Here is an 8258-nt window from a genome sequence, read left to right as displayed (position 1 = left end):
GCCCCGGGCGCACAGCTTTGGCACTGGCTTCGTGCCTCTGTGCCCCCCGTGCTCAGCACAGAGCCCGCGGGGTGCCCCGGGCGCACATAGGTGGCACTGGCTTCGTGCCTCTGTGCCCCCGGTGCTCAGCGCAGAGCCCGCGGGGTGCCCCGGGCGCACATCGTTGGCACTGGCTTCGTGCCTCTGTGCCCCCCGGTGCTCAGCGCAGAGCCCGGCACGTAGGAAGTGCCCAACTCTGCCCTGTGCTTAGAGGTGTCATCGGAGACTGAACTGCAGCCTTTGCCAGACTTGAGGGCAGGGACTCTCTTTTTGCCCCTTTCTGTGTCCTCAGCTTTTAGTGCAGTGCCGGCCCAGCAGGTACTTAATAATTGATTAATTCTTACTATGCTTAAACCAAAACGTTAGTCCTGTTTTTCCCAGTGTCTTTCTCACGGAGTCTTTTCCAAGAGTCACATTAGTCAAGAAATGTTCATTAAGGGCTTGCTAGGTGCCGGGCATGTTTACAAAAAAAAGACAAAAGCACTGGAGGACCTCTCAGTCTGAGGCAAGCCAGATAAAAAGGACTCGGTACATACAGACCTACACACAGGGCATGTGTAAGGCACTCAGCACAGAAGGAAGGAGGGGTGACCAGGAAAAGGCCTTTCAAGAAACCGGATTTGATCTGAGTCTTGAAGGAGGCAAAGGGAAGCCAAGAGGCAGAAGTGAGTATGGAGAGAGCGTTTCAGTGTCTGAAATCAGTCAACGGCCTCTAAAATGAGAGTCCAATGGCATGAAGTAGATGTGGCTGTGAGTTCCAGAAAGATGTGCCAGCACAATACAAACTTTTGGCAGATGCTACACTAAGCGGAAAGGGCTTACAGTATGGGCCCCAAAGAGGAAATGTACTTTTCTCTTGCTGGAGGACTAACCTACCTAACTTTTCCAAAGGCCCCTCACCAGGTTAGCTTCAGGATGATGAAATGTTTTGCACACAGGGACTTTCAAAGATGATCTTTTAGATCCTTGAGCATTTAAGATATTTTAAGGTAGAATGAGTACCTATAACAAGGAAATTACAGAGTGTTCAAGTCTTCTCAAGCATTGAGACCAGCTAATTCTGTCTTCAGTTCTTTCTTCTCTCAAGAACCATTAAAATGAAAATGATAGTGAAGTGGGTGGAAATCACTTCTGTATAAGAAGTAAATTTCATGTGCCTTTGGAAGGCAACCTGAAACACACAAAGATATAAAGGTTAAAGACTGTGCAACACAGGCCCCTGGTACAAGTTAGTAGTATTGGTAAGCAATACAAGTGATACACAAATCAACTAAGAACAGTGTATATGTATATGCATATATTTGTATATGTAGTATTTTATGTATATGTATATATCATAATAATATTTTAAAAGACATGGATTCTCAACAAAATAGGGATATTTATCATTGCTGCTCAATAGATTTTTCATCTAGAAATTCCAGTCTAATGCCACAGCTATATGAAGGTAGATCCTGCAGTCAGCAGATATAATACAACCTGAACCTCAGGTCTTCATACAGCACCGCTTCTATCAAAACAAATAGAAACTATGAAGATGTGCCTCATTTGGTTTCATTCAGAGGTTTGCTGTGAAATTGACATTTGATTTTTAATTCTGTTTTGTTAAAACTTAAGCTAGATTTAATATTCATTCCCCTTTGCTCTTTCTTACCCTTGCAAGTTTACTCAGGTAACCTTAAGTCACTTGGGTCACAATTCTATCTTTGTGATTTAGGTAATCTCAGGTTGGGTCAGGATTCTATTCTTGAGACTAATATCTTCACCCTTGTTTCATGACCTGACCTCATCAGTCCTTTACTTGATGACCAATCTGAAGAAGACACACCTATGCTGATCAAGATTTTTCTCTGTTATTTTGTTAACTACTATAAAAGACCTTGTCAGCCTTCATTCTGGGTCTTTGGTCATTGAGAGCCATTGACCATATTTACTTGCAGTTGCTAACCTTGTGGAAAAAATTACATATACCATACCCAATCTTCTCATCTCATGCCCTAGTAAAGACTCAGTGCTTAACTCTCAACTTCTTCCTAAATATACTTTTATGGGTGACCTGATACTTGGTCTGTTTGGAATCTGAAGCCTTTTAGCATGTGGGGATGATAGCAGCATAAAAGGATTCTTTATTCATACAGGAGCATAATTTCAGAATTAGAAAGAAATTTACAGATTGTTTCATGCAACACCCTCATTTTATACTCAAGGAATCTGATGCCCAAAGAAATAGTATAATTTGGCTTGGGTTACACAAAAGTAGGCTAGCCTTTAGTCATCACAGGCAAGTATTTGTCAGTCATCTATGGTATTCACACCTGTGCAGTAGGAAGGCCTTATGCCCTCAAAACCATGAGGTGGTAGATAGAAAACCTAATATCAATGTGTTCTTGGTGAACCAACCAACGACATCTGGGGCAGAGGATAAATTAATGTATTAACAAATTATTCCCCTTGTATATTGTTTAAGGATAGCAAAGCCTCCTATATTTTTTAAAAATCCCAAAATAATCATGCAAAAGGACAAAGTTAATTGAATGTTAAAGCTGGGGGGTTAACCAGGACTTGAAGACTGGTCTTCTGATGCTGAGTCCAATACTGTGAGTTGACTTTGGGAACACTGGACTGAGAATAGAGTTTACAGTTACAAATCATCTTAGAGATAATTCAACAAGCCGTTATTAAGCTCTTACCACTATTCTAGGTGCTAGGAATACAAGTATGTAAATAATGAAATAATCCCTACTCAATATGAGTCTAATTATTCCAACGGGAAATAAGTTCAAATAAAAATATATACAGCATAAAAATAAGGTGTTTTATATAGACGTATGCATACTTATGTGTATATATATATATATATGTATACAAAAAATGTATGTGTGTTTACATACACACATAGCTTATATACAAGGAAGGAAGGGCACTAGCAGCCTTCATGCAGAATATTATGTCTGAACTATTTCTTAAAGGAAGACAGGGACTTTATGAAACTGAAGTAAGGACAAAGTACATTCCAAGCACAGAGTACATTCAGTGAAAAGGCAAAGAGTTGGGAGATGGAGTATTGTGAGTGAGGAACAGAGAGAAGACCAGATGAGGAAACGTGCTCAAAAAAGTTTCAGTGACTTGCCCAAGGTCACACATACACTAAGCAACAGAGCAACGATTTGAACTTAGGTCCTATGACTTCAAATGCAGTGCTCTGCTCACTTGTTTTTCTCCAAGGCAAGTCATATTCCCTTATTTTTTTAGGATAGGCGAGGAGAGACACTGAAAAAAAACTTTCAAGGAAGAAAAGAAAAATGTCGATTCCTATTACAAAGTATATGGTCCCTGCGTCAAGGCAAAACTGAAAATGAGACCATTTGATAAGGCTGACTCTTGCCTAGCAACAAGGAGAGCCTTGCCTAAATCTAAATCTACCCAGTAATAGGAGGCTCTGTCTGTTGACAAGAACACCTTATTATTTTCTCTCTATGTGACTAACCCCTATGGTTTTTGCCCATATCCTTGAATGTTTCAAGTTAAGTTCCTTGTTTTGTGACCACAGACCTGAACTATTTTGTAAAATACCCAACACACCTGCTTCCGTTTTCCTGCCTCCCTTTACATACCTGTTTTCCCATTCCTGACCTCCTTCCCTGTGGTTAACTGCCCATTCGGGAGCATCCCTATCTTAGTACCCAATACTTGGATATAAAAGCAAGCTTCTGTCTTATCTTAAAATGCCAATACTCCTAAAGACCAGTCCACTGCTTTTGCATCAAAAAAGCCCTCTTGACTAGGAGAGGCTCTGTCGCCTGAATCTTTCTGGACAACCCAACCCCAAATCTTCGTCTACCTCTTCACATTCACTCAATGTCATTTTGTTTTCAATGAATTGGAGTCCTTAGATTTCCCTGATTCCCAGATAGCCTCACCTCTTCCCTGTCACATCTCACCCTAGACATGCCATGATCTGTTTACCAAATATGTATTAATATACTGACATTTCCTTTTATTTTTAACTCTTTAGGACACAGTGTGTGTACCACATTGCTGGTCACACCACAGATGATCAATGTATGTAAGCTGTCATTAACCACTAGCTACTTAATTTTTTTAGGCTTGGTTTGCATTTTCTTTCTCTGGAGGAGAGTAATAATAACTGAGGTAATAAGATAGTCTTTTATTTGTTTGGTTTTGGTTTGTTTTTCCCAGAGGAAAGAAAAATGACTAGGGTAATGATGTACAAAGTATTTACTTGAATTTTTAATATGAAACCTCTGTACATTGTTCCCTGTTCAAAAGTATTTGAATTAAAAGAACAGGTAGAAACTCTGTAACTCTTACTTTGAGGATAGCATTTCCTTTAGCCCTCTATTTTTTTTCCTTGTTTAAGTCAACACTGACTCTTCATGACCCCATTTTGGTTTTCTTGGCAGATACTGAAGTGTCTTACCATTTCCTTTTCTAACCCATTTCACAGATGAGAAAACTGAGTCAAGCAGGATTAAGTGACTTGTCCAGGGTCACAGAGCAGGTGTTTGAGATCACATTTAAACTCAGATCTTCCTGACTCCAGGCCCTGTTCTCTATTCATTGCACCCCCAGCCGCCATTTTCTTCTTACTGATGGAAAAAGTAGAATTTAACATGTCAGAAAGCAGGACAAGATTGATAGACCCCTCCCAGAAAAGAGAAGTAAGGACATCTAGGTGGCGAAGTGGGTAGAGCACTGGCTCTAAAGTCGGGAGGACCTGGGTTCAAATCTGACCTCAGACACTTACCGTGTTTCCCCGATAATAAGACCTATCCCGAAAATAAGCCCTCCCCTTACTGTGTAAGATCCCTCTAAAATAAGCCCTCCCCCGAAAATAAGCCCTATTGAGATTGCTACTGTAGTGAAGGTGATCCCCTGCGCTACACGCTACATTACGGTACCCTCTGTATGCACCGTCCCCCCCCCGGGTGAAACGCACGCCGCGCTCCGAGCTGCATCCAATCAGAGCTGCAGCAGTGAGCGCGTCATCCTGTTCTTCCCCAGTGATTTGCTTATTGAATAAAGGTACATTTTTTTGTTCACATTTACCTGTTTATTAAAATGGCTGTCAATGTTCATTAAAATAAGCCCTCCCCTGAAAATAAGCCCTCTGGTGTTTTTCTGTCCAAAAAAATTAATAAGACAGTGTCTTATTATTGGGGAAACATGGTATTAGCTGTGTGACCTGCTACACGTCACTTAACCCCAATTACCTTAAAAAACAAACAAAAAGAGGGAAGTAGCAATATGTTTTATTGGGGTTTTTTGGCTTTGGGGTTTTTTTAGAACAATGACCTGAGAGTCCTACCACTCTGCTTAACCTTGGGCATGGGTTTCTGTTTCTTTATCTGTAAAGTGACTAAGTCATCTCAATTCCCCATCTAGCTTTAAAATTCTGTGATTCTATAACTGGGAATGGAGAGTAACCAAGACAGAAGGAACAGAAGTTCAGGAATACTGTAAAGAGAGAGAAGAAGGTTAGGTAGTCTGAGGCCCTCTGGTGGCCCTCCTAACAGTGAGAGGAAGGGAACTTCTTGGGGAAGAAAAGAAGTACTGTTGGGGAGTTTCTTAAGAATAGAGGTACCTTGTCTTAAGTCATTCTTATGCTTCCTTAGCTTCTAGTGGGGTAAATCTTGAATAAGGGTAGGTGGAGCAGTAGAACAGTGCACATGGAGTCAGAATGACTTGAGTTCAAATACAGTCTCAAATATTACATGACCCTGGGCAAGTCACTTAACTTTTTCCTGCCTCAAAAACCTCATCTGTAAAATGTGAATTATAGCACCCATCTCCTAGAGTTGTTGTAAGGATAAAATGAGCTACTTTTACAAACTTTAAGGTGCTATATAAATGCTATCTATTATTATTATTAATCACTAAGGATCTTATTTAACTAACCAACTATACTATAGTGTAATATTTATGCTCATCATAGGTTATACTGACCAAGTGCTATACAACAGCTATCTGACATGGGGGGGGGGTGGCACAGAGAGACAGAGGGAAGATTTCAAAGATGACTGTGGACAAAAATATTCTCTGCCTTCTATATTTCATGAAAATGTCAGGCTCACAATTTCTATAAATAATATAAATTCATTAGGTCTTTTTTTTCTTCACAGTGACTGATATGGAACTAAGTATTTTTGTGCATTATATTTGTATGTTTGTTTCTTGTTATATAATTCTTTAAGACTAGAAACCTTACCCAGTGGTGTAATGACATCATCAGAAAAATGCATTAAAGGTATGAAAAAAAATCAGAGGAACTGGGGCGGCCAGGTAGCACGGCGAGTAAGCTCCAGTGGCGGGATGACCTGGGGATCGAATCCTGGGCCCAGACACTTAGCACCCACCCAGAAACACCTGGCCAAGTAACCTTGAGCAAGTTACTTAACCCCAATTGCTTAGGGGCAGCCAGGTGGCTCAGCGAGTAAGAGCACCAGCTCCAGTGTCAGGATAACCTGGGGATCAAATCTGTGCTCAGATACTTAGCACCACACCCAGAAATAATAATTGGCCATGTAACCTTGAGCAAGTTACTTAACCCCAATTGCTTAGGGGCAGCCAGGTGGCTCAGTGAATAAGAGCACTGGCTCCAGTGTCAGGATGACCTGGAGATCAAATCTGGGCTCAGATACTTAGCACCACACCCAGAAATAATAACTGGCCGTGTAACCTTGAGAAAGTTACTTAACCCCGATTGCTTTAAAAATAAAAATAAAAAATCAGAGGAACATAGAGAAAACATCAGATGTCATCTAGCAAGTTCAAAGGACAACTCATGTGATCCATTGATATCCACATATGAAGAGCAATTGAACATGTTTGGTGGACTCCTGAGACAAACTGATGGAAGAAACACGGTAGAAAGCTGAACAGGATGAATGGACACGACTGGGATGTGATATGCATCTTTGGAAGGACTGCTCACATCGATGGCACATAGATCCACTGGAATATTGAAGCATAAGAGCCAGGACTGTGACTGTATTCAGTTTACATACTATTCAGAATTGCATAGTGCATGCGTGAAACTTACTGTTTTCTTTGTGATGGAAATAAAAATAGAAATTGATTGTGCGCTCCTTAGTGTATGCATTCTCTTCATATTATTGATCTGCTTGGTGATCCCTTTGCAAATTTGCTGATATTGTCATCTAAAATCAGTTGCCATAGTTACCAATAGACTGATTGGAAAATAAAAATGGTTGTTGTGTATCTTAGTACATTTTTAGTTGGCATACTCAAAGTGTGGGCTGCATCTGTGTACCACTGTATAAAATTTTCTTCCCTAGCAGTCCTGATCATAGTCAGTCACAACCTTCCAATAGCAGCATAACTATTTTCTACTATATTATCATGATAAAAGAAAAGTTCTTGGTTTTGAATGTACAACATATATATTTGGCACAAGCTGCATTAGCTACTTCAGTTATGTTGAAAAGTTCTTTTAGATTATACTTAACCATAGATAATAGCCAAAGGACTCAGATTTGCCCACTTTCTCTTATGCAATCTGTGATTTGTAATATATGCTCTACTTACCTTACTGTGCTGCTATGAGGAAAACCTAACACTGCAGAACTATTTGAAAGCCCTAACACTATAGAACTATGAATTTTCATCATCAGCATCATCATAATTCTCAGTTCTCTCAGTTACTTCTTTCCTTCTTTGCTCTAAGTAACTTAATCATGAAACCAGTACCTAGGATGAACCTCAGTTTCCCTACACATTCAGTTCCAGGTTGGGAACTTTACAGAATACCATTCCCACCCTTCGCTCCCTCCTCCAACATACAATGATAGGAAGAGAATGGTAATGCAAGATCAGAGGTCAAAATAGGATTCTTCCTGGGTATACCACGAAGGAAACAATGCACAAATTAAAATATAACCTGTTCCATACATAGCTTTCCACAATGTTCTTGCCAGTCACTATCCTCAATCTTGTATTTCTCTGATGAGATGATCAACCTCAGGAAAGTTACTATATGTTTCAATTAAGAGGACTTACTTAAAACCTAAGGCTCTCCTGTTTAGGAAGAACATATTCTGAGTAAGTTTTCCAGAACTGAAGGTCATCCTCATGCCATACTGAGGCATCAGTCAGTCAACCAGCATTGATTGTCTACTAGTTCTAGGCACCTCACTAGGCAATGGGGAGATAAAAAAAAAAAGGAAAAGAAAAACCAA

Source organism: Petaurus breviceps, unplaced genomic scaffold (genome assembly GCF_028583685.1).
Source record: "Petaurus breviceps papuanus isolate PSGF00001 unplaced genomic scaffold, PetGlider_PUasm1.0 90849, whole genome shotgun sequence".
Taxonomy (NCBI): domain Eukaryota; kingdom Metazoa; phylum Chordata; class Mammalia; order Diprotodontia; family Petauridae; genus Petaurus; species Petaurus breviceps.
The sequence above is the reverse complement of the archived record's forward strand: the minus strand, read 5'-3'. Positions refer to the sequence as shown.